The 27295-nt window shown below is 45.5% G+C and overlaps 1 long non-coding RNA gene across 2 annotated transcripts; it reads left to right on the top strand.

Moving 5' to 3' along the window:
• Positions 1-1382: 1382 nt before the first annotated feature.
• LOC132813942 (uncharacterized) lies at positions 1383-26108 on the top strand. Of its 2 annotated transcripts, none has more exons than XR_009644230.1 (4): positions 1383-1454; positions 2091-2197; positions 6658-6757; positions 25828-26108. It is a non-coding gene; the product is annotated as an uncharacterized LOC132813942 (long non-coding RNA). The 2 variants fall into 2 exon arrangements; XR_009644231.1 differs by lacking the exon at positions 25828-26108 and adding an exon at positions 10180-10259.
• Positions 26109-27295: the final 1187 nt, after the last annotated feature.

Raw genomic sequence — 27295 nt, 5'->3', positions numbered from 1 at the left:
TTGGAGTACAGTCAAGTTTCTTACTGAACAGTGACAGGATTGGACAGAGTCCGCATGGATTTAAGAGAGGGGAATCATACTTAGCAAATCTACTGAAAGAATCCACAGAGTCAAATATTAAAGTAAGAAATTGCAGGACAGTTAGAAAAGCTTATCATTAAACATGGTCGACTGGGTTTTGTGAAAGAGAAACTATATTTGACAAATTTGCGACAGTTCATTGAGGAGATAACAAGCAGGGCTGATAAAGGGCAATCCAATGATGTTCTGTATTTGGATTTTAAAAATGCATGTGATAATGTGCTACATAAAAGTTAATTGCACAATTTAGGAGCTCATGGTATCAGTGTAATGTATTAGCATGGATTGAGGATTGGTTAACCACGCTGGCTGTTGCTGAGTCCTCACTTGCAGTGCTGTATACAATGTTAGCTCCCATATTTAATAAAGGATAAACCAACATCGGAGACCATTCAAAAAAGATTCACTTAGCTGCTTCGAGCATGAAAGGGTTGACCTATCAAGAATAGATAAGCAGGGGTGATCTTATGGAAACAAGATTCTGAGGAGCTTGACAGGGTGGATGTTGACTAGATCTTCTCGCACCAATGAAGTCTTAAACTAGGGGACATTGCACAAGGGAACATTCATTTTAGAAAAATTAAAGATTTTTTTTCTCTCAGTGAATGGCAAGAATTTTCTCACACAAACAATTGTGAAAGTTAAATGTGGGAGGGGAATGGTTGGGTTACTCTTCGGAGGGTTGTTCTGGCTTGTTGGGCTGAAGGGCCTGTTTCCACACAGTAGGGAATCTATGATTCTATCTCAAATTATTTTAAAAGAGGGCAGATAGATTTTGAAATATTGAGCAGTTGAGGGCTATGCGGATCAAGCATAAAAGAGGTGTTGAGGTCTGGGTTGGCCCAGCCATGATCTGACAGAATGGGGGAACAAGCTGAAAGGGATGAATTGCCTACTCCTGCTCCGATTCCTTGAGGCTCCGTTTCATGATTTCCTTGTCTCCAAAGAAGAGTGTGATACAATGTGCTAAAGATCTCAGATGTTGTGAAAATGGGGTGTTTATGTACTGATTCAGATGGCAGCGATTCATCAGTCACAGCTATACAGTCATGAGTAGGAAGGCAATTCCCTCCATGAATAAAGGAAATCTACTGCAGAGCTCATTGTTATCCGCAGGAACATGACCCAACATAGCGGCAACAGCAGGACACACTGCGCATGCTCCAGCCAACAAAGGGACCCCGGGTGATTGATGTCAGCACCGGACCAATGAAAGGACAGTGGGCGGAGCTGGAGATCCGAGCAGGAGGTCGGTCCTCCAACCAATCAAAGTGAATGAAGGGCGGAGCTAAACTGAACCACGTGATCACCCTCGCGCGCGGCGCAGAGTCGCTGTAATGAATGCTCGGGAACTTATGGAGAGGAAGAATATGGTAAGGAAAGAAATAAACAGGGAAACGGGAGAAACACTGTGTTGCTATGAGCGGAGAGGTTTTACAAACAAATTGGGCTCGTCGGAAAACACAAGTTTGAACGTCCCAGTCCCATTTTTGCAATAAATGCGGAATTGCCTCAGCGGCTGCAGGCCTGAGTGAGCGCCGCCATCTTTATTCGGGACAACGATTCACTGGACACGTGCGGAGCCGCCATCTTTGTAGGGGGCAAGGTGCAGCCAGGCGCATGTGCAGCCTCTCTCTGGTACAGAGTCATTGTGATGACAGCAGCCAATCCTGCTCTGATTCACCTCTGGGCTCCCTCAGGACCACTTTGTCAATGTCTAGCTTCCTCAGTCTCCAACCATGGGGGTATGTTTGGTCTGTTTAATACTGTATTATTACTTTTATAGACCCTTTGTAAATGAGTTTTTCACTGCGGCCCAGCCCCTGACCATGTGCTGCTCTATTATCAGATTACTTTTTTCTTGAATATTTTTGACAGTCAAGAATTCCTTTTTCCAATAAGCAAGTGTATTTTCCTTCCATTTCTGACTATCAAATTCTGCACCATTTTCATTCCCTTTAATCCGTTTTGCACTCCCTGAAACATCATGTGTATTTCTCCTTCCACAGATCCCAGTGATTAATGCCAAAGCCCTGTTGCCTGTGGAGAGGGTGATGCTTGACTTTATTGTACAGCTGCAGTTTGTGTGGTGAAGGTGCTCCCACAATGTGGTTGGGTAAGAGACATTACAGATTATTCATTACAGAAACAGTGATGATTTGAAGATAATGTCCAAATCAAGAACTTTGTAGTTTTATCATCATTCTTATAATTTCACAAAAATACGATTGAGAACTTTAGATATAAGGCCAGATATAGAGATATTTGGTCAAGTGTCCAAAACAGGTGCCACAAAGCAGATTTTGAGGGATGTCTTAACGGTGGGAAGCAGATATGTGAGGTTTTGTCTGCAAATTCCAGTTTGTGCTTTGGCAACTGGAGAATCAGCCACACAGTTGAAGTAATGAATTAACAAGTCGTTGGGAATCTAAAAGAAAATGGGTTGTCGAGGTCTCAAAGGATGTGTGGTGCAGGGAGCTAGGGATAATCACAGCCAGGAATATAATCAAGAATGAGAATTTTTAATTGTTGTTGCTTATGAATAGGATCCTTTTGACAGATGAACATGTTTGGGGAGAAGTGAGCACGTGGGCAATAGAGCTTTCAATTTTTCTTGTCGATTACAGGAAGGTTGAATTTGGGAGGCTGGCCAGGAGTGTGTTTGGATAATTAAGTCTGGAGGTTACATACAATGGATGATAGTTTGAGTATATGAGCTGAGGTGAGGGTGGAATCAGATAGAAATAGTAGTGTTGGAGTGGGACTGGGCTGTAACTCTCACCTCGCCTCTGGGATCCAGCTGGTTGTCAGGTTGTGAATCAGGCGGTAACACAATCGGGAGCTGAGTGGCCCTGGTGGAGCTTAAAATGAGTGTCGCTGAGCTGGCTGTTGCTGAGCAGCTGCTGCTTGATAGCCCCGTTGATAACATCTTCCATCACTTTACTGTTGATCGAGTGTGGACTGACAGAGGGAAATTTCCTGGGTTGGATTTGCCCTGTGTTTTTGTGTTGTACATGCCTGAGCAATGTTCCACATTGTCAGTAGATGCCAGTGCCGGAGCGGTACGTGGTTTGGTGGGTGGCAAGTTCTGGAGCACAAACTATCAGTATTGTTGCCCGAATGTTAGCAGGACCCATAGCCTTTACACTACTTAAACATTTCTCGGTATTATTCAAACTAAATTGAACTGGCTTAAAGCTCACATCTGTGATGTTAGGAAACACTGGAGAAGGCTGAGATGGATCATCCCACTTTGCATCTGGCTGGAAATTGCTGCAAAGCTGTCATCTTATCTTTTGCATGGATGTGTGAGGCCCCTCCATCAGTAAGGGTGGGGATATCTGTGGTGCTTCCTGCAACGTGTTGTTTAATTGTCCATCACCGTTCACAACTGGGTGTGGCAGAACTGCAGAGCCCTGATCCACTCCATTGGATGTAGGATCACTTAGCTCTGTTGCTTGGTGCTGATGCTGTTTGATATGCAGATGGTCCTGCTTGGTAGCTTCACCAGGTTGGTACTTCATTTTTAGGTATGCCTGGTGCTGCTCATGGCATACCCTCCTTTCCTGTTCATTGTGATGGGTGATTGTGGGATGTACAAACCTATGAGGTTACAGATTGTGCTGGAGTACAGTTCTGTTGCTGTTGTTATCCCACAGTGTCTCAGAGAGATCCAGTTTGAGTTCCTACATCTGTCCCATTTAGCACGGTGATAGTACCACTCAGCACAAGGGAAGTTTTTCTCAACTTTAAGGCGAGGCTTTGTCTCCACAAAGACTGTGGGATGGTCACTCTTACCGATACTGTCATGGAGAGATGCATTTGCAGCTGGTAGATTCATACTGATAAGATCTAGTATGTTTTTCCCACTTGCAGGTTCCGTTACCTCCTGCTGCAAACCCAGTTGAGCAGTTATGTCCTTGAGGACCCGACCAGCTCAGTCAGTAATCCTGCAGCTGAGCTACTCTTGGTAGAGGACATTGAAATCCTGTACTCGGGGAGTACACTTGTCACCATTTTATTGCCTCAGTCCTTCCTCCAAGTGTTATTCAACATGGAGGAACACTGATTCATCAGCCGAGGGTGCATGGTACGTGGTAATCAGCAGGAACCATGAGACTTCCTGGTGTCCAAAGTCAATGCTGAGTACTCCCAGGGCAAATGGTTCCTGTGTGTACACCACTGTGCCATCGCCTCTGCCTGATCTGTCCTGCTGGTGGGACAGGACATATCCAGAGATTTCAGGAGAAAGAGAAGACTGCAGATGCTGGAGATCAGAGTCGAGAGTGTGGTGCTGGAAAAGCACAGCAGCTCAGGCTGATGAAGGGCTTAGGCTCGAAACGTCGATTCTCCTTCTCCTCGGATACTGCCTGACCTGTTGTGCTTTTCCATCATCACACTCTCGATATCTCGGGATGGTGATGGTGGTGTCTGGCCATTATCTGTAAGGGATGACTCTGTCAGTATGACTTTGTCAGGCTGTTCTTTGACTAGTCTGTGAAACAGCTCGCCACGTTTTGGCACAAAACAACCAGATGTTAGTGAGCAGGATGTTGCAGAGTGGAGAGGGCTGATTCTGTGGTTGTATTTCCTAATGCCTTGTTAGATGCCGAGTGCTCCATCCAGTTTCATTCCTTTGTTGAGACTTTGCAGTGATTACTACAGTGAGTAGCTTGTTAGGCGACTGTCAGGTTGGCAGGATCGTTTTTGCCATTGACAATGGTTCCATGGAGATCAGGAGATTCCTAATTCCAGTTATTTTTTTCTTGAATTCAGATTCCACCATCTGACAAGCTGGGATTCAAATAGTGACTTCAGTTGTACATTTTAATATTCTGGATAAAAGTTAAATACATTAGGTTTGTTCACTCATTTTAAATATTACGAACCCTGGTTTTGTTTCTTTGTAAAACACTGTCCATCATCCTGTCTCCTTCATCCTTCCCTCCAATAACAAGAGCAAGAAACACATTGAGTTTCTCTGTCACTAAGACTGAGACAATCCGACCAGCTGCCTCTGCTGCTTCCCTCCCTCCCACTAGCCCACCGAGCCAAACTGCCTCACATGGTGTTCCTGATTTATGTCCCAACTTGCATCGTTCTCCAGTCTCTTGCTAAGTCTTATCAGAGCTCATCTTGATCTTTCACTAGTCTCGCTAAACTACAGATATTCCAATTCTGTTTCCTCCTCATCACTCCCCGTCGCCAATTCACAGGTATTGTTCCTTGTTCTGTCTGTCTGTCTTTCCTGGTTATGTCCTTCTCATTCATTCTGCAAGAAAAACCAGCATTTGACCTCCCCATCATTTGTAAATCCTGCTCCATCTCTACTCTCCCTTTCCTTTCTGAATTCCTTGTATGTGGTGTCCCTCCTGTATCTCACCGACATACTGCCAGGAGGTGACATCGTCCAAAAGCGCTGTGTTAGGTTTCACATGTACACTGACAATGTCAAGCTCTCTCTCCCCATCATCCCTCTCCATTGCTCCACTGTTACTCAGTTATCAAACTGTTTATCACACTCCCACTACTCAGTTAGCTGCAATTTCCTCCAATGAAACATTGCAATGGTTAAACCCATTGCCTTCAGTTGGTATTACAAATTCCTTTCCCTCACTGCTAAGCCCCTCTCTCTCGCTGGGTGCAGTGTGAGATAGAACTAGACTCTTCACAACATCGCTGTCATATCTGTAACCCCAAGGTGATTTTGTGATCACACATCTACACAAACACAAACAGGAATTCCAATCTCTTAAACGTTGCTTGTCTCCACCTCATCCCAGCTCCATTGCTACTGAAAATCCTTACCTGTGTCTGTGTTGCCTTAAACTTGATGAATCTGAAACAGAACCCTTGATTTTGTGACTGACCTAGAATCTGCGAGCTTTCTGTGTTTCCTGCACAATTACCCCTGGTCCCTTTGTGGTGCAGCTTTCTACAGTTTCCACCAAGTAAATAGCACTCTGTTCTTTTATTATCTCCTCCAAAATGACCAACTTCCCATTTTCCCAAATTCATACTCCATGTGGCAACTTGTTGCCCCCTTCTCCTGTGCATCTCTCACTCTTCTCAATCCTCTTTGAACTTTACGCCTTTTCTAGGAGCTCCCCCCCCCCCCCCCCCCCCCCATCATTCTTCTAAACATTTACTGGGAGCACTGGGCAGTGGGAAGCATGCAAAGTTGCTCTGTTTTTAGAGATATTCTATGGGAGGAGCTTGCTGCCCATTGGTCAGAATGGAGGCAACTTGCCCATCGAACTGCATGAGCCTTTCACACCCCATGTCTTTTTGATGAGGCACAGCAGCAGCACAGAAGGAAAACGAAAGAAGCAAATCCTGCTCTCCACATCTCACTGACTCTTGGAACATTCTGTCCCATGTGTCAAAGATCTGACTTGTTCAGTCACATGAAGTCCCAAGGTGGAAACTCCTAGAAGCACACATAGATTTCCCTGTGAACTGACTGCTGATCTCCACAAGGGGTAATGTGTCCAGTCATCCTGGGCCAGGAGGAGGGGATGGTGTGAGTTTCTAACCTGAACTGACAGTGATGGATTTTATAAACTTGTATTACAGGATGCTACAGGTGGACATTCAGATGGTAATCTCAGTCATTATAACACCAAACTCTGATTGAATTAGTCAGTTCATCAGGACTTGGATATTCGCATTGTGTGTGAGTATTGTATTCCATCTGAATCCCATTTGCTGCATAAAAGTTCTCCTTTGAATCTTCCCAAACCTTTAATATGTGTCCTGTACTCCTTGTATAATGAGCTGATGGATGTAAGGTTTGTTATTACACAGGTAACTTTTCTAAACCCCTTTGTCACAGCTCCTCTCAATTGCCTCTGCTACAAAGAGAACAACCTCAGTTTCCCCAAACCCCTGATTCCCCAGTGTCTGTTTGCTCTCTATAAGGCACACATCAGGATTGTGTTGGAACATTCTCCACTTGCCTGCATCAGTGCAGCCCCCAACAATATTAATGAAAGTGAACATCTCCCATGTACCACCTTCAGCATTTCCTCTCCCCACCCCAGAGACACAGTGGCATCACTGTGTAAAAGGTAAAGGCAGCATTGTCCGCCCAGACCATAGGGCTGCTCTCTCATTAGGGAGGGAACTGGAGCCCCTGGAAGAAACCCATGCAGACACTGGAAGAATGTGCAACTCCCACAGAGACAGTTGTCCAAAGCTGGAATCCAACCTGGGGCCCTGGCAGCAGTGCTAGTCACTGTGCCACCCTAAAGTTGTAATTTGATTCACAACTACCACTTCCTCTGATAGTTCATTCCACACATAAACCATTGTCTGAACAATTTTTTTTATAAAAGGTTCCGAACACCTTTTTAAAGCCGTTCTGCTGTCACCTTAAAAGGCATGTACTCAGTCTTGAATCGCATCCCTTCCTGGAAAGGACACCTGGTATTCACATTACTGATACCACCCCTCCATGATTTGAGAAACGTCTAGTAAGGTCAGTCCTCAGCCTCCTGCGCGCCAGTGAAAGAAGGCGCAGCCTATCCAGCCTCTGCTTATAATTCAAACTATTCATTCCGATCAACATCCTGGGAAATCGCTTCTGAATCCGCTCCAACTGCATAATGTCCTCCCGATATCAGCATGACCAGAACTGGACACAGAATTCCAGAAAAGTCTCCAAAATAACGTCCCAACTCTTGTACTCAGAGGTCTGAGAAATGATGGCAAATGTGCCAAGCATCTTCTGAACCACCCTGTCTACATGTGACACATACTTGAAAGACCCGAACAGATCGGCCTCTTTGTTCCATAGCGCTACTCGTGGCCATGTTTTTAATTAGTGTAACTCTGCCCTTGTTTGTTTTTTCAAGATGTAATATTTTGCATTTATTCCATTCCAAAAATCCTAAAAAAAAACCCTGAGCATTAAAGACAGTAGGAGTATACTTAAGAGGGAAATCAGGAGGGCAAAATGGGGACATGAGCTAGCTTTGGCAAATAGGGTTATGAATAATCTCAAGGGTGTTTATAAATACATTAAGAACAAAAGGGTAACTCGAGAGAGAATAGGGCTCCTCAAAGATCAGCAAGGTAGCCTACGCGTGGAGCCACAGGAGATGGGAGAGATACTAATTAAATATTTTGCATCAGTGTTTACTGTGGAGAAGGACATGGGTAATATAGAATGTGGGGAAATAGATGTTGAATATGTCCATCTTACAGGGGAGGACGTGCTGGGTGTCTTGTAACCCGTACAGCTTGGTTAATCCCCAGCGCCTGATCAGGTGTACCCTAGATCTCTGGGAAGCTGGGAATGTGATTGCTGGGCCTCTTGCTGAGATATTTGTATCATCGATTATCACAAGTGACATGCTGAAAGACGAGAGGTTGTTTAACGTGGTGCCACTATTTAAAAAAGGTGGTAAGGACAAGCCAGGGAACTATCGCCCGGTGAGCCTGACATTGATGCTGGGCAAGTTGTTGGAGGGAATCCTGAGGAGCAAGATGCACGTGTATTCTGAAAAGCAAGGACTGATTAGTGATAGTCAGCATGACTATGTGCGTGGGAAATCATGTCTCACAAACTTGATTGAGTTATTTGAAGACTTATCAAAGAGGATTGATGAGGGCAGAGAAGTGGACATGATCTATGGAATTCAGTAAGGCTCTCGACAAGGTTCCCCATGGAAGACTGGTTAACGAGGTTAGATCTCATGAAATACACGAAGAACTTGCCATTTGGATACAGAACTGGTTCAAATGTAGAAAGCAGCGTGGTGGTGGAGGGTTGTTTTTCAGATTGGAGGCATGTGACCAGTGGAGTGCCGTAAGGATGAATGCTGGGTCCACTACTTTTCGTCATTTATTTGTATGATTTGGATATGAGCAGAGGAGGTATAGTTAGTAAGTTTGCAGATGACACCAAAATTGCAGGTATAGTGGACAGCGAAGAGGGTTACATCAGATTAAAACAGGATGTTGTTCAGGTGGGTGAGAAGTGGCAGATGGAGTTTAATTGAGATAAATGTGATGTGCTGCATTTTGGTAAAGCAAATCTTAACAGGACTGATACACTTAGTGACAAATTCCTAGATAGTGTTAATGAACAATGATATCTTGCAGTGCAGGTTCATATTTCCTTGAACGCAGAGTTGCAGGTAGATAGGATATTGAAGAAAGTGTTTGGAATACATTCCTTTATTGATCAGAGCATTGAGTATAGAAGTTGGAAGGTCATGTACAGGATATTGGTTAGGCCTCTTGAAATATTGTGTGCAATTCTGTTCTCCGTCAATCGAAAGGATGTTGTGAAACTTGAAAAGGTTCATGAAAGATTTACAAGGATATTGCCAGGGTTTGAGCTGCAGGAAGAGAGCAAAAAGGCTGCGGCTTTCTTTCCCTGGAGCATCAGAGACTGAGGGGTGACCTCCATAGAGGTTTATAAAATCATTAGTAGCATGGATAGGGTAAACAGGTAAGGTCTTTTCCCTGAGTAGGAAAATCCAGAAATAGAGAGCATAGGTTGAGGGTGAGAGGGAAAAGGTATAAAAGGGAACTAAGGACCAACTTTTTCACGCAGAGAGGGTGCATGTATGGTGCATATAACTGCCAGATTAAGTGGTCGAGGCTGACAATTATAGCATTTTAAAGGCATTAGGATACTTGACATGAATGGGAAAGATTTAGAGGGATATGGCCCAGCTGCTGGCAAGAGGGATAAGATTAGGTTCTGATATCTGGTCGGCATGGACAAATTTGACCGAAGGTTCTGTTTAGTGCTCTTCATCTGTGACTCACAGCTCAGTGGGTTTCGGTCTCTTCAAAGATAAATCTTAGTCTGTTTTATTTGAGTAAAGCTACAACATTCAGTACAGCGACAGTTTATTTCTTTAAATACACATCTTATGATACACTTTGATTAAGTTTTTAAATATGAAATATTGGTACTAATTTATTCTATAGTCGTGTTTTGTAAAGCTGTAAGACTGGGTGCCTTTTTCTGGGTCTGTGGACTGTTAATGTGCAGAGATGGCCATTCGTGCAGTGATGTGCTCTTCCTGTTGGATGTAGGAGATTAAGGAAAGTTTCAATGATCCTGATTGTCTGTTGCAGGAAGTGAGGATGCAAATCCTGTAGGATTTCATGGATCAGATGGAGCGATGGTTAAAGGTAATGAAGAACTTACAGGAGCCAGGGGGTGTGATAAGTGGCAGTTTCAGAAAGGTAGGAAAACTGCCAATCCAGTCAGGTAAATGGGTTTCCTCTCGGAAAGGGAGGAGTGGAGGGCAAGTAGTGCAGGAGTGTCCTGTGGTTATTTCCATCTCAAACAAGTATACTGTTTTGGAAAGCGTCGGGGGTCACACTCTCAGGGGAATATCGCACTGACAGCTAAGTTACTTGTGTAATGGATCTAGTGTAATGTGAGGTATATCAGGTTCCACGCGATCGATGGTGATAGGGGGCTCTCTAGTCTGCAGCACAGACTGCAGTTTCTGTAGCTGACAGTGAGACATCAGAATGGGGTGGTGCCTCCCTACTGTCTGGGTGAAGGATGGCTCTGAGGGTGCAGAATATTCTGAAAGGGGAGAATGATCAGTGGGAGGTCGCTGCACATTGGTACCAATGACATAAGAGAAAAGGATGAAGTCCTGATGAGAGAATATAGCAAATTAGCCTGGAGGATAATAAGCAGGTCCTTGTGGGTAGTAATATCTGGATTACTCCCTGTGCCACATGCTAGTGAGAGTAGGAATAGCAGGGTAGAGCAGATGAATGCGTGGCCAAGGATCTGATACAGGGGAGAAGGATTCCCATTTTTGGATCATTGGAATCTCTGCTGGGGGAGAGGTGACGTGCATAACAAGGATGGATTACACCTGAATTGGAAGGTGTCTAATATCCAAGCAGGGAGATTTGCTAGTGCTACTCGGGAGGCATTAAACCAGTGAGGGCGTGGGGGTAAACCTAAAGAGATAGTGAGAAAGGAGGTAACCCTGAGGCTGGTACAGTTGAGAAGTTAGACAGGCAAGGGCAAGGCACAGAATGAGGTCGGACTGACAAGGTACAATAGACAATCGGTGCAGGAATAGGCCATTCTGCCCTTTGAGCCAGCACCATCATTCATTATGATCATGGCTGACCATCCACAATCAGTATCCTGTTCCTGTCTTATCTCTGTAACACTTGATTCCATTATCTTGAACAGCTCTATCCATCTCTTTCTTGAAACTATCCAGAGACTTGGCCTCCACTGCCTTCTGGGGCAGTGCATTCCATGTGTCCACTACTCTCTGGGTGAAGACGTTTCTCCTCAACTCTCTTCTAAATGGCCTCTCCCTTATTTTAAACTGTGTCCTCTGGTTCTGGACTCACCCATCCGTGGAAACATGCTTCCTGCCTCCAGAGTGTCCAACCCTTTAATAATCTTGTAGGTCTTAATCAGATCCCCTCTCATTCTTCTCAACTCAAGTGTACACAAGCTCAATCGCTCCAATCTTTCAACATATGATCATTCCGCCATTCCGGGAATTGACGTCGTGAACCTACCCAACACTCCCTCGATAGCCACAATACTCTTCCTCAAATGTGGAGACCAAAACTGCACACAATACTCCAGGTGCGGTCTTACCAGGCCCTGAATAGCTGGAGAAGGACCTCTTTGCTCCTATACTCAATTCCTCTTGTTATGAGGGCCAGCATGCAGTGAGCTTTCTCACTACCTGCTGTACCTGCATGCTTGCTTTCATTGACTGATGTACAAGAATACCTAGATCTCGTTGTACTTCCCCTTTACCAAACTTGACTCCTTTTAGATAGTAATCTGCCTTCCTGTTCTTGCTTCCAAAGTGGATAACCACACATTTATCCACATTAAACTGAGTCTACTATGCATCTGTCCACTCACCTAGCCTGTCCAAGTTAACCTGTATTCTCATAACATCCTCCTCACATTTCACCCTGCCACCCAGCTTTGTGTCATCAGCAAATTTGCTAATATTACTTTTAAGATGTTCATCTATATTATTAATGTATATTGTAAACAGCTGCGGTCCCAGCACCGAACCTTGTGGTATCTCACTAGTCACTGCCTGCCATTCCGAAAGGAAGCGTTTATCACTACTCTTTGCTTCCTGTCAGCCAGCCAATTTTCAATCCAAGTCAGTATATTCCCCTTTGTAAATCCATGCTGACTCTGACGAATCCTATTACTGCTATCCAAATGAGCCATAATTTCATCTTTTGTAATTGACTCAGCGTCATTCTCACCACTGACATCAGACTAACCGGTCTATAATTCCTTGTTTTATCTCTCCCAACTTTTTTTGAAAAGTGGGATAACATTAGCCACCCTCCAATCTGACTCTACATCTCCTGATTCTGTGTATCCCCCTTTCCCAAGGGACTGAACGTCATCCCTCATCAACAGGGCCATCCCACCCCCTCTGCCCATCAGTCTGTCCTTTTGATAGCACTGCACTGCATTTATTTCAATGCAAGAGGTTTTACAGGGAAAGCAGATGAGCTTAAGATATGGTTTTGAACATGGGACTGGGATATAGTGGGTATGACAGAAACGTGGCTTAGGTTGGACAGGCCAGGTAGCTTAATGTTCCAGGGAATAGATATGAGGAAGGGTAGAAAGGGGGATAAGAGAGAAGGTGGAATGGTGTTTTTGAGTAGGGATAACATTATTGTTGTGCTTAGGGAGGATATTCATGGGGGTTCGCCCGTTGAAATTACTTGGGTGGAACTGGGAAATAAGAACAGGACGATCACCTTATTGAGGTTGTCTGTGTGGGTTTCATCCAGGTGTTCTGGTTTCCTCCCACAGTCCAAAGGTGTGCAGGTTGGGTGGAGAATCCAGGCTGGATTGCCGTATTGTTCAGGGATGGGCAGGTGGGTGGATTGGCCATGGGGAAATGTTCAGGGATGTGCAGGCTAGGTGGATTGGTCATGGGAAATGCAGCGTTACAGGGGTAAGATAGGAGGCTCTGAGGGTCAGTGTGGATGTGATGGGCCGAATGGCCTGCTTCCACACTTGGGATTCTTTGACGCCAATTCTACTGGTTTTAAAATAGTTGCAGAAAATAATAGATCAGATCTAAAAGTTGGTGTTCAAAATTGGACAAAGGTGAATTTTGATGGTACAAGGCAAGAACTTTCAATATTTCTTTGCAACCCCCAGGTAAAGGGACGGCTGGAAAGTGGGAACATAAGAACAGAAGGAATAGGAGCAGGGGTAGGCCATCTGGCCCCTCAAGCCTGCACTGCCATTCAATAAGATCAGGGCTGATCTTTTCATGGCCTCGGCTCCACTTTCCTGCTCTCTCACCATAACCCTTAATTCGATTCCTGTTTGCAAATCTACATTTTGCCTTAAAGACATTCAAGTTGATAACATCAACTGCTACACTCAGCAGGGAATTCCACGGATTCATAACCCTTTGGCTGAAGAAGTTCCTCCTCAACTCTGTCCTAAATCAGATACCCCCTTATTTTGACGCTGTGCTCTCTAGACTGACCCGCCCCCCAATGGAAATAACCTCCCTGCTTCTATCTTATCTATTCCCTTCTTAATTTTATTTTTTCCAATACAGCCTCCCATTCTTCTAAATTCCAACAAGTATAATCCCAGTCTATTCAGTCTCTCCACATACACCAATCCTCTCAAACCCCGACTCAAACTAGTGATCCTCCTCTGCACCCCCTCCAGTGTCAGTACATCCTTGTTGAAGTAAGGAGATCAAACCTGTACACAGTACTCCAGGTGTGGCCTCACCAGCACCCTGTACAACTGCAGCATAACCATCCCTCTAGCAAGGAAGGACAATAAACCCTTCACCATCTCTTTTAGTCCCCTGGGATGCATTCCATCACGGCCAGGAGACCCATGTTCTTTTGGGCTGTTATCTTTTCCAACACTACCTCTTTACTGAGAGTGACTGTTTCCATGTCCTCATCTGCCATTGCCTCCATAGGCCTGTGAAAATGAGACAACAAGAGAACATGGACAGTATGTTCCTGTTAAAGCCAAGTCTGGTAGGTGTAGAGAATGCTGTGTGTCTAGAGAAATTGAGGGTCTGGTCAAAAAGATGAAGGAGGGATATGGCAGCTACGGACAGCTGGGTTTGAGTGAATCCCTCGGAGTATAGGGGCAGTAGGAGTACACGTGAGGGAAAACAGGAGGGCAAAAAGGATACATGAGATAGCTTTGGGGGGAAAGAGGTTTAAGGACAACCCAAAGAGATTCTACCAAACACTAAGGACAAAATAGTAACCAGGCAGAGAATCGGGACCCTCAAAGATCAACAAGGCTGTCTGTGGAACCACAGAAGGTGGGAGAGATACTACCCAAGGATTTCATGTCAGCTTTTACTGAAAGAGGATATGGAAGCGAGAGAGTTTGGAGAAATAAATAGTGATGATTTGACAACTGTCCATATTACAGAGGAGGTTGTACGGGATGTCTTATACAGAAAGCTGAGTAAATCTGTGGGACCTGATCAGGTGTATCCCAAATCTTTGTGGGAAGTGATCGCCGGGCCCCTCGTTGAGAGATTTCTATCACCGATAGCCGGAGGTGAGGTGCTGCAAGACAGGAGCCATTATTTGAGAAAGGTGATGAGGAAAGGCCAGGGAACAATACACTGGTGAGCCTGAGGGTAGTGGCAGACAAGGTGTTGGAAGGAATTCTGAAGGACAGGTTTATATGTAATTGGAAAGGCAAGAAGTGATTAGGAATAGTCAGCATGGCTTTGTACATACATCACTAACTTGGACTTCAGAAAGACATTCAAAAAGGTTCCACATAACAGACTGGTTAGCAAGTTAGACACCATGGGATGCAGAGAGAGCCAGCTGTTTGGATACAAATTGGCGGGAAGGTTGGGGACGGAGAGTAGTGCTTTTCGGACTGGAGGCCTGTGATGAGCAATATGGTGTAAGGATCAGTGCTGGATCCACTGATTTTCATCATTTATATCAATGATTTGTGTGTGAATATATGAGGTATAGTTAGTAGGCTTACAGTAGACATCAAAATTGGAGGTGCACTGGACAGTAAAGAAGGTTACCTCAGAGTACAATGGGACATCAATCAAATGGGCTGAGGATTGTCAGATCGAGTTTATTTCAGATAAATGTGAGGTGCTCCATTTTGGAAAAGCAAATGAGGGCAGGAATTATACACTTAATGGGAAGGTCCTGGGGGGTGTTGCTGAACAAAGAGATCTTTCAGTGCAGGTTCATAGTTCCTTGAAAGTGGAATCATAGGCAGGGTAGTGAACAAGGTGTTTGGTGTACTTGCCTTTACTGGTCAGTACATTGAGTAGTGGAGTTGGGATGTCATTCTGCGGCTGCACAGCACATTGATTCAGCCACTTCTGGAATTCTGCTTTCAGTCCTGGTCTCCCCGCTATCGGAATGATATTATGAAATTTGCAAGGGTTCGGAAAAGATCTGCAAAGATGTTGCTAGGGTTGAGGGTTTGAGCTATATAGATAGAGGGTGAATAGGCTGGAGCTGTTTTCCCTGGAGCATCGGATACATTTGTGAGGAGCATGGATAGGATGAAATCCCAGAGTCTTATTCCCAGGATATGTGAGTCCAAAGCTTGGGGGCACAGGCTTCAGGTGTGAGGGAAAAGATTTAAAAGGGATCTAAGGGGCAATGTTTCCAGCTGAACATAGTACGTGTGTGGAAGGAGCTGCCAGAGGAAGTGTGGAGGCAGGTACAATTACCCAGTTATGCCTTTGAGATGTTGTATGTGATTAGCAAAAGTTTAGAAGGATACAGGCCAAGAGCTGGCATATGGGATGATATTAATTTAGGATATCTGGTCGGCATGGACAAGTTGGATCGAAGGGTCTGTTTCTCTGCTGTACATCTTTATGGCACTACTAAAATTAAGATGGGTTTCTCTTTTATGGAGAGTTAGCAGAAGATCAACTAATTCTCCTTGGAGCTGAGAAGGTTAGGCAGGGATTTCGACCAGGAGCAGATTTGTTTCCAGGATATTTAATTTACAGAGAGACAGACGGAGAAATTATTAACGTCACAATTTTGAGTAACTACTTCAGGTAAATGGCAAATAAAACAGGTTAAAAATGTGAAGATTATTGTACTCACTAAGTTCTGAGCATCTGGAACAGTTTGGACGCAGATTCAGTAGTTATTGAGAAAACAAATTTGGAATTTAACTTTTTTAAGGAAGGATTTGGAAGGCTATAGACAAATGGGAGGTGAGTTGGGATAGACTGGCACCATCTCCAGAGGGGCCAGTACAGCTGAATAGCCCCAAACCCCTGTGCTCTGCGTTACTGCCCCATTCACTGTGAATGATGAAGCTCATCCCAGGGCAGAGTCCAAGAGACATACAGCATGGAATTAGACCCTTTGGTTGAACTGGTCCATGCCGACCAGATATCCCAACATTTGGCACATATCCCTCTACACCCTTCCTATTCACATGCCCATCCAGATGCCGAATGGTGTAACTGTACCAGCCTCCACCACTTCCCCAAACAGAAGATTCCATACAGGCACCCATCTCAGTGTGAAAAAAGTTGCCTCTTGGGTCCCTTTTAAATCTTTCCCCTCTCACCTTAAACCTACACCCTCTCGTTCTAGACTCCCCCACCCCAGGGAAAAGCCCTTGTCTATTTTTCCCATCCATACTCCTCATGATTTTAGAAAGCTCTATGAGGTCACCCCTCATCATCCGATGCTCTTGGGAGGAGCCCACTCATGTCACAATGGGGCCCAGGTGATTGACAGCAGCTTCAGACCAATAGGAGAATTGGCGTGATCCTTCGGCCAATGGGAGTGAATTGGGGTGGGTCCAGCAGGCCAACACATGGCCATGAGCTGTGCAGGCGCAGTGTCACTGTGAGAGAGGTCCTCATGAGTGTGAAGGGAGTGGGAGAGACTGCAAAGTCTGGGGAAGAAATTGAGTTATTGTGGACTGGGAGGGTTTATAAACGCACAGTTTTAGGCTGCTAGACTTAAATGAGAAATTCCTGGTAAATTAGAACCAAAAGAACTGCGGATGCTGTAAATCTCACTCAACAGCCAAAAGATACTGGAAAAGCTCAGCAGGTCTGGCAGCATCTGTGAAGAGAAATCGGAGTTAACATTTTGGATCTGCTGACCCTTCCTCAGAACTGATGCTACTGAAAAAAAATGTTGGTATATATGCAGAAGATCGGGGTTAAGGAGTAAATGATAGGTGGTGATAGAGTCCAAAGAGATGGGAGCAGTTGGACAAAGGAGTGGATAACGATCTGGCTGGGGCAGGGTGAATAGCCGTTTATGGGGACTGTTAGTGGCTAACTATAGCTAATGTGTAATGGTAGGTTATGTACTAACAAGGCCTGGTGTGTGGGTTAAGAGGCTATGGCGCTAGGACATTGGAGAGTTCAGGACCTAAATTATTGATTTTGATACGGGGGCTAGAGGGGTGCAGGGTCCCCAAGTAGAAGATAAGGTGTTGTTCTTCCAACTTGCGTTAACATGTGGCGCTGGAAAAGCACAGCAGGTCAGGCAGCATCCCAGGAGAAGGATAATCGACGTTTTGGGCATATTCCATTCATCAGGAATGCCGGGATTGGGAGTGGGGTGGGAAGTAAGAGGGCTGAGAGATAAATAAGAGGGATGTGTGGTGTTGGTGGGAAGTGGGCTAGGAAGGCAATGGGTAGATGTAGTTAGAGGGTAATGGAGATAGGGTGGAGTGGATAATTGGAAAGGAAAGTGGACAGGTGGGACAGTTTAAGGGCGTGGTGTCGAGTTGGAGGGTTGGATCTGGGATAAGGCAGGGGAGGGGAGATGAGGAAACCTTGATTCTGTGGTTAAAGGGTCCCAATTTCTTCCTCCAGGCGTCGGGTAGCTGGGATTTGGTGGTGGAGGTGGCCCATGACTTGCATGTCCTTGGAGGAGTGGGTAGGGAAGTTGAAGTGGTCAGCCACAGGATGGTGGGGTTGGTTGGTTGGTGCATGTGTCCCAGAAATGCTCCCTGAAACATTCCGCAAGTTGGTGTCCCAGGAGACAACATCGAAAGCAAAGGCCATAATAGGTGAGGTGTTTGGATGTGCAGGAAAATCTCTGCTGGATGGGGAATGGTCCGTTGGAGGTGAGGGGGAGGTGTGGGCACAGGTTTTGCACCTCTTGTATTGACAAGTGAAGGTGCTGTGAGTGGAAGGTGGGTTGTTGGGGAGCGTGGATCTGACTAGGATTCACAGGGAATGGTCTCTGTGGAATGCTGAAAGGAATGGAGAGGGAAATATATCTCCGGTGGGATCTGATTGTAGATGGTGAAAATGGCGGAGGATGATGCGTTGTATCTGGGTGGAAGGTGAGGACTGGGGGGTTCTATCCTTGTTGCAGTTGGAGAGGTGTGGTTCAATGGCAGAGGTGCGGGAAGTGGTGGAGATACACTGGAGGGTATTGTTGACCACGTAGGAGGGGAAATTGCAGTCCTTGAAATATGGTGTGTTTTGGAATGTTCTGGAATGTTCTGCCAGCTTGCATCAAGCTTCACTGGAACACTGCAGTAAGCATGAGACAGAGATGTTGGCCAGGGAACAGGTTCGTGTGTTAAAGTAGCAGGCAGCTGGAAGCTCAGGGTCTGTTTTGCAGCAGAACGTAGATCATCAACTGCCATTTCCAGCACCTCCACTGAGCTGCTGCCAGACACAGGTTCCTGTCCCTCCATTAACAGCTATTCACCCTCCCAGCAGATTGTTATCTACTCCTTTCTTTCCAAATGTTATTTTTTCTTTTGGGCTCTGTCCCCACCTATTATTTACTCTTTACCCCCTATCTCCTGCAGTCCAAAGATGTGCAGTATGGTGAATTGGCCAAGCTAAATTTCCCGTAGTGTTCAGGGATGTATAGGTTAGGTACATTAGTCAGGGTAAATGTAAAATAATAGGGTCGGGGAATGGGTTTGGTTGAGAAACTCTTCAGAGGGTGAGTGTGGACTTGTTGGGCCGAATGGCCTGTTTCCACACTGTAGGGATTCTAATTTTCCCAGCTGCAGTCAGTTCTGAGTGAGGGTCACTGGACCTAGAATGACCCTTAGTGTGTGCAGAAGGAGGAAACGGGAAAGGGGAGTTGGATCAGTTTAGACTGGAAGGGTTTAATTACACTCTGTACAGGTAGTTAGGCCTGAATTAGAAACTCTTGGTCCCACGTTTACAGCAAATGGGAAAACGGCTGTGGGCCTCAGGCGGTGATGGGTTCTGGGTTATGGCCACCATCTTTATTGGGGACAAGGTACAGCGAGGCGCATGGGCATATCCTCTTCCTGGGTGGGGTCGGGGTGATTTGAAGAGGAGCATTTACACATCAAACACATACCAAGAGAAGTATTTGTCTTTACTGTTCAGCCTGCACTGACTGTGAGTTTTATTTTGTGAATTCATTTTATAGGATTTTATTTAATAATTGAGACAGGGATCTCAAAATCAACTTTCTATCGTCAGCAGGGTCATCAGGATCGGAATACCATTGACATTTAACTGGGGAAGGAAAAAGGTGTGTCTGTTCTGTCTGTGGGAAAGTATCTCTTTTTTTTCAAGCAAAAAGCAGAAAGATGTTCGAAGGGATCACCCTTTGGGTTTGTGCTCAATTCTGGGCCCTGAGAGGGAACGCAGATTTGTCCAAATTACACCTCGTCTCTACATAGGAACTGTCAGATTTAGACCCAATCACCCACTTTCTGATGTTAACCTGTAAACTCCTCATTTTCAATTCCCTGCAAGCTTCTGATTAAAATTCCTTATGGACTCAAATTCCAGCACCATTTCGGGTGGAATGTTCCAGGTTTTGACAACTGTCTGTTCATTCAGAAACTGCTGAGGTCCGTATTGACTCTGGGGTTACAAAGGGCTGAATTGAAAGATGAGATGCAGTTCTTCAGCTCCCATTGAGATGCATTGGAACAGTACAGGAGGCTGAGGGCAGTGTAGGTGTGAGCAGACAATGAAAATGACAGGGCTGCACCGTGAGGGCTGCTTGGTTCAATGAGAGTGTTTTGGAGTTGGGTGTAAATAGAGCGAGGGGAGACAGGGAGAAGGTGAACCACAGCTTCAGTTTTAGTCCAGGCCATTCAGCAATTCACATGTTCCCAAAGGGAACAGCCAAGTTGTAAGCGATACCTGCTGAGTGTTTTTTTAAAACAGTTTTTAAAGTGTAAAATGTCAGCTTAAGTAAAGATCGGGGCTTTTGATGATAATGGAAATGTTGGAAGAGAAGGAAGGTTTTTGCTCATTTAAATTCTCCTAATGGGAGTAACTAGCTGAAACTAGAGACACATTGTTACAGGAGCCCTCAGACCCGTGGGGCGCTCCTCTTGTACAATGTGGGAAATAAGGGACACTTCCAGTGTCCCTGACGGCTGTGTGTGCAGGAAGGGTGTCCATCTGCAGCTACTGGGAAACTGCTTTTCAGACCTGGAGCTGAGAGTGGACTCACTGTGGAGCAATACTGAGAATGCTATGGACGGCACGTTTAGTGAGTTAGTCACACTGCAGGTGAGGGTTACACAGGCAGAAAGGGAATGGGTGACCATCATATCAAGCAAAAGGCTCAGGAAGGGAGTGCAGGACGCCCCATGATCATTTCGCTTCTCATACAGATATTGTGCACCGCTTGGGATTCTATAAGGGAGGGAACAGATGGGGTTGCCTCTCAGGGGAAATCAGCAACAGCCAGGTTCATGACCCCATAGAGAGCTCTGCTGCACAGAACGGGAGGAAGGAGAATGGCAGAGCTATAGTGACAGGGGATCCAGTAGTCAGGGTCAGAGACAGGCGCGTCTGTGGCCACTGACATGAATCCAGGACAGTGGAATTGAACCCAGGTCCATTTATTGATAAAGTGCACAGACTAATAAAGGTCAACGTCCCAAATGCAACCTTCAGCACTTGGTCACCCTAAAGCTCTATTTTCCAGGGTCTGTGCACTTACTCTGAGCCCTTCAGAGGGATTGAAGGGGATGGGGAGAAGACAGGAACAGGATTGTGTTGTAGATCTACAAGCTAACCGTCACCCTCCCCTCTCAGTCTCCCCCCTCTGTCTCCCACCCCCCATCGTACCTCCTCCCCACCGCAGGGAAAAGACCTTGTGTATTTACCCTATCCATGCCCCTACTGATTTTATAAACCTCTATAAGGTCACCCATCAGCCTCTGACGCTCCAGGGAAAACGGTGTATTCATCCTCTCCCTATAGCTCAAATCCTCCAACCCTGGCAACATGCTTGTAATACTTTTCTGACCCCTTTCATGTTTCACAATATTGTTTTGAGAGGAAGGAGACCCGAATTGCACGCAATATTCCAAGCATGACCTAACCAATGTCTGTATAGCCGCAACATGACCTCCCAACTCCTATACTCAGTGCTCTGACCAATAAAGGAAAGCATATTAAACACCTTCTTCACTATCCTATCTACCTACGATTCTGCTTTCAATGAGCTGTGAACCTGCACTCCAAGGTCTCTTTGTTCAGCAGCGCTCCCGAGGACCTTACCATTAAGTGTATACATCCTGCTAATATTTGCTTTTCCAAAATGTAGCACCTCACATTTATCTGAATTAAACTCCATTTGCCAATCCTCAACCATCTGACCAAGATCCCGTTGTAATCTGAGATAATCTTATTCACTGTCCACTACACCTCCAATTTTGATGTCATCTTACTAACAATACTTTCTATATTCACTTCCAAATCATTTATATAAATTATGAAAATTAGTGGATCCAGCACCGATCCTTTGTGACACCCCACTGGTCACAGGTCTCCAATCTGAAAAGTAACCTTCTGGCACCACCCTCTGTCTTCTACCTCTGAGCCAGTTTTGTATCCAAACGGCTCGTTCTCTCTCTGTATTCCGTGAGATCTAACCTTGCTAACTAATCTCCCATGGGGAACCTTCTTGAACGCCTTACTGAAGACCATGTAGATGATTTCCACCCTTTTGCCCTGACTTAAGTTCATGAGACGTGATTTCTCACACACAAAGCTGTTAATAGTATACAGGACTTAACTCTGTACATTGGAGTCTGCGTCACCCAGTTATGGGTGTTCATATTCTGGATAAAGTTCACGTACACCAGCTTTGTGTTAGTGACTGTGTATCGAGTCTTATTAATATCACCAACACAGTGAGTTCCTTTTCAAAGGCAGTCCCTATATCCCTAACCCTGCTCCCATCTGCTCTGTCTCCTCCATCCCCACCAGAGACAGTAAGTGGTAGGAGCTCATGGAGTTTCCATGTGAGTGAGACGGAGAACATCTTCCCTTCTTTCCTCTAGTCCACCAAGAAATGGTGGTAGTGTCCTTACCTCTGGACCAGGAGGATCAGGTTCAAAGTTGAGTGACAGCATCTTTGAAGTGGCTGATTGGAAAACCTGCCCAAGCCACCAGGCCATACTGTCTCCCAGCTGTCCCTGCCTGAGCCTCTAAACAAAACCTTCCTGTAGTTTCTCTCCTGTTAGACTCTCCCATTGCTCAGTTTGTCCAGGATCCCCTCCTGCTGCTGCACTGCTCATGTCCCTCACTGACCTGTCCATCCCCCAGTGTCCTCCACATTCATTCATTGTTTACAATCCCATTGTCCCAGTCCTCCAGCCCCGCCCCCTCCACCCTATTGGGCAGTGGCTGCTGTCAATCACTCAGGCTCCTGTGTGATCTGGAGCATGCTCAGCAGGAGGGGAGACCGGTGCATGGGCGCAGTGCTGGGCAATTGTTGGTGTATGTGCAAGGTGGGTCAGTGCCAGGGAGAGCGGCTGTGGGTGTGTGGGATTGATCTTTCATTGGCAGCTCACTCCCTTCCTCCCTCTGGGAACAGGTCCCAGGGGAATGGCCCCTCCCCTGGTATCGGGACAAGTGGTCGGCGTATCAGTGGGGGAGTATTTTGCAGAAAGTTATCAGAACTCGGGTGAAGATTCAGGGATGTTACGGAGAGGAACATTCATTTTAGTTCATTTTTATTCAACCAGATATGATTTGGCCAGTGTGTGCAGGATGGTTCTCATCAGAGGATCGGAGTAGGGGAATAAATAAGAGGTTCCAGATTGGGGGGGAAAAAGTCAGTCCGTTCTGTCCCAGAAGGAAGCCCTGGGAGGTGTGGGGAGGATTCACCAACACCCAGGAGGCTCCGAGTCAGACTCATTGATTTGATTAGATTAGATTTCCTACAGTGTGGAAACAGGCCCTTCGGCCCAAACAATCTACACCGACCCTCGGGTTACCCACCCAGACCCATTTCCCTCTGATTAATGCATCTAATATTATGGGCAATTTAGCCTGGCCGATTCACCTGACCTGCGCATCTTTGGATTGCTGGAATCGAACCTGTGACCCTAGTGCTGTGGGGCTGCCGTGCCATCGTGCCACCCCTTTTTTTGGTTTTTAGTCTGTAGGCAGGAGCTAGGAAGCTGAATTCAAAGAGAGGAGAGAGTTAGAACTAGGTGTGGAGGGAAGGAGTGAGGAGATTATTTTGGATTTCAGTTCACAGAAGAGAGAAATTGTGAGACTGAGATTTAAAGCTTTGGGGGAACAAAGAAACTGCAATTTAATACTATAATTGTCTTATGAATTTCCATCCTGTGTTAACGGTGGTGACTTGTTTTCTCTGTTGTAGAGAACTGAAAGGGCAGATTTGCAGATGAGAAATTTAAATTGAACTTCATTTTCAGTTTTGATAGTTACTTGATCCGTGCCGATCTGAATATCATTGGCCTTTTTCATGTGGAAGGGAAGGTGTGTATTCTGTCCGTGGGTGAATATTTCAAATGTCAGTGTGACTGGGAAAATTACTGAGGTACAGCCAAGTCCATGTTAGCGTGGTGACTGTGGAGAGAGGATCAATCTAAACATCAGGTCATAGGCAGAGAACAAAGGGAACTAACACCTTCAACATATTGTCTCACTATAAACTATTGTTAGCAGCTAACCTGAGAATGCAACTTTAAAAAGAAGGGTTTTGTGATTTACACATGAAAGAAGTCAAACTATCACTGTATTCTCACAGATGAAAGGCTTAACAGACAATTAATTTTTCAATGTATAATTTCAGTTACATCACACTGCAAATTTTTGCTATAAACTCTGTGTTATGATCGAGCCCTCCACAATCACCTGATGAAGGAGCGTCGCTCCAAAAGCTAGTGTGCTTCCAATTAAACCTGTTGGACTACAGCCTGGTGTTGTGTGATTTTTAACTTTGTACACCCCAGTCCAACACCAGCATCTCCAAATCATGACTCCTTTGGGGAGGGTGGTGAGTTTTGGATTCAGCTTTCCAGTGATTACCATAAGAAGATGAGCACTGGGTACAGGAGAGGCAATGCAGCCCTTCGAACCAGCCCCACCATTTAATACGGTGATGATTGAGCTCACCTCGGTCTCAGCTGGGTTTTCCTGCCTGCTCTCTCTCACCCTTCATCTCATTGCAAATTCAACATCTGTATCTCTTCATTAAATCTGCTCATTGTCCTGGCATCCACTGCATTTTGAAGAGGGAATTCCACAGATTCACAGCACATTGAGGTAGGTACATTCTTCTTCATGAAATTAGAATAGAATCCCTACAGTGCAGAAACAGGGTATTCGTCCATGGAGTCCACACCAACCCTATAATGAGCATCCCATTCAGACTCACCCATTCCCTGTATTTCCCATGGTTAATGGCTTCACCTGCACAGGCATGGACGCTGTGGGCAATTTAGCATATCCAATCCTCCTAACCTGCACATCTTTGGACTGTGGGATGAAACGGGAGCACCCAGAGGAAACCCGCTCAGACACGGGGAGAACGTGTAAACTCCACACAGTCACCTAAGGCTAAAATCAAATCCAGGCCCCTGACACTGTGAGTCAGCAGTGCTAACCATTGAGCCACCTCTGCTTAAAATCTGCTCCTCCTATTCACTTCCCACGCCCCAGTTGGCTGAATCTATATTCCTTACATCAGAAAATCAGGTTGTGGAAGCAGGTGTCTCAGTAAAACCCAGTGACAGCCCATATGTCCTGTGTGTCTGAATGGGGATCCTATACACAACACCCTCCAGTCCACATTTTTCATACACTTTCCAGAGACAGGGCTCCAGTGGCTTCTTGGGGACTACAACACCCACAATCCCTGTGGCAGGGACCACACGTGTGTGGGGAAACCCCGCACTGTACATGTACAGAATGTGGGCGGGTTTTGGAGCATGTGCTTTAGGTAAGTATACTTTGCAGAAAGTATTTCACACTGTGATTGGCTGGGCTGAAGGGATGCATCTGCTTCTGGTATTGATCTGTTAGGGGGTCACCACACCCATGTAGGACCACTCTCCATCCCCAATTCATTGTAATGCTGGGAATCAACAAATGGGAAACAAAGAAGGATCTGACCCATTCTCCCAGACTGAAGGTTCCTCTTCTGTCCAGGATCTGCCACCTCCCTTTCTGTTTCCTTTTGTTTCATTCTGCTGTTACATTATTGACTTGCAGCAACTGAAGGGAAAGGAAGTGAACCCAGAAAGGGTGCAGAGTCTGACCAGGGACGGGAAGTGGTGGCATGGATCTGTTTATCAGTAACTCCATGAGAATGGGGAGGGTGTACATTAGGGGGTAGCAGAGTCAGAATGGTGGGAGAGAGTAAGTGGGCTGGAGGGTTACAGCTTCGGGGGAAGAAAGGGGAAAAAGATATTCCAAAGAAGCTAGAATTGTCTGCTCTGAATTTCTAATCTGTACATATTCCTTTATACAGGGTGCTAGATGGTGAAGATTTGCAGACTGAAATCTCAAAATCATGTGCAGATTGTGATTATGTTAACCAGCATTTGAAGAACCAAAGATAGAGAATCACTCGGCCAAAATCCTGCAACACTCACACACAGCATTGTTGGTCTATCTGCACCAAATGGACTGTGAATGGTTCAAGACAGCAGCTCACTCCCATCTTCTCAAGGGTAACTAGAGATGGGGAATAAATGCTGGCTGAGCCAGTGATGCCCATATCCTGGAAATGGTTTCTATCTCTAGTTGCTGAACCCAGTTGATGTTACTGCAGGATGATGAGGGACGCTGAGTGCATCCTCCAGGAGGCAGCACCATCACATTACCCCTGCCTACACCCACACAGTAACACCGCAACGTCACTGGAACAAAAGGCAGTGAAGCCAAAGGAGGACTTAGATATAGTTCTTCGAGGTAAAGTCATGAAAGGGGATTGGAACACAGCAGGAACAGGAGACTGAGCTGGATGGTCAGCTGTTTCCCATTGAATGGTGGAGCAGGATTGAAAGGCTGAATGGTCTCCTCCTGCTGCTATCTCCCAGGTATGTATATAGCCATGGAGCCCGGGTAGGAAGGAGTGGGCAGGGATTCTCCAGGAGATTGCACTTCCACAACAGGTTTCAGTGAGGGAAGGTTTGATGGATTTTATTTAACATTTATCTTTAACACAAAGTTTGTAAATTTTGGTTTTAAAATGTTGTAAAAGTTTTTTGCACAGCAAATAAAATTAAAGAAAATAAATTAAACTGTCTGAATATAACAGTTTTAAAACTTTCAACCACTGTAAAACAAAATCCCTTTTGTCACGGACACCATCACTTTCCAGTTACTCAAGCTCCAGGGAAATATTCCCTCCCTGTCTGAACCTTTGGTTTGATGTAATTGCTTTTCAGGTCTCCTTCTGTGAGCTGCGAAGCGTTCTTTTTCCCCATTTCCCTGACACAGAAATGTTATCACAGCAACCTTCCCACCATCAAAATCATCATTATGCCATTTTGCTTTTGGTTAACATATAATCACCAGCAGTGCAAAAGTGAGGACTGCAGATGCTGGAAACCAGAGCCGAGATTAGAGTGGTGCTGGAAAAGGGCTTTTGCCAAAACGTTGATTTTCCGGCTCCCCGGATCCTGCCTGACCTGCTGTGCTTTTCCAGCACCACTCTAATCTAGACATATCATCACCAACAGTAAACCATTTGTGTAACCAATTGAATATTTCCAAACAAAGCCCATTACGGGCCAAGCAAACCATTACAAGTGACAGAGTGAGAAGGGACTAAATCAAAGTAGAGTTGTGGGGAGGGGGCAGCGGTGGGGATAAAGCACTGTATCCCCTGCGGTGCCCACCTCTATCTAAAGGCATCGAGAGAATTGATACACACCACATGGTCCTTCTCCAAGGACACCCGGCTGTGTAGCCTTTATCCTCAATCATAGAAT

This window comes from Hemiscyllium ocellatum, unplaced genomic scaffold, assembly GCF_020745735.1.
Source record: "Hemiscyllium ocellatum isolate sHemOce1 unplaced genomic scaffold, sHemOce1.pat.X.cur. scaffold_560_pat_ctg1, whole genome shotgun sequence".
In the NCBI taxonomy this organism is placed as follows: Eukaryota; Metazoa; Chordata; class Chondrichthyes; order Orectolobiformes; family Hemiscylliidae; genus Hemiscyllium; species Hemiscyllium ocellatum.
Note: the sequence above shows the minus strand (reverse complement) of the source record. Positions and strands in the feature narration are given on the sequence as shown.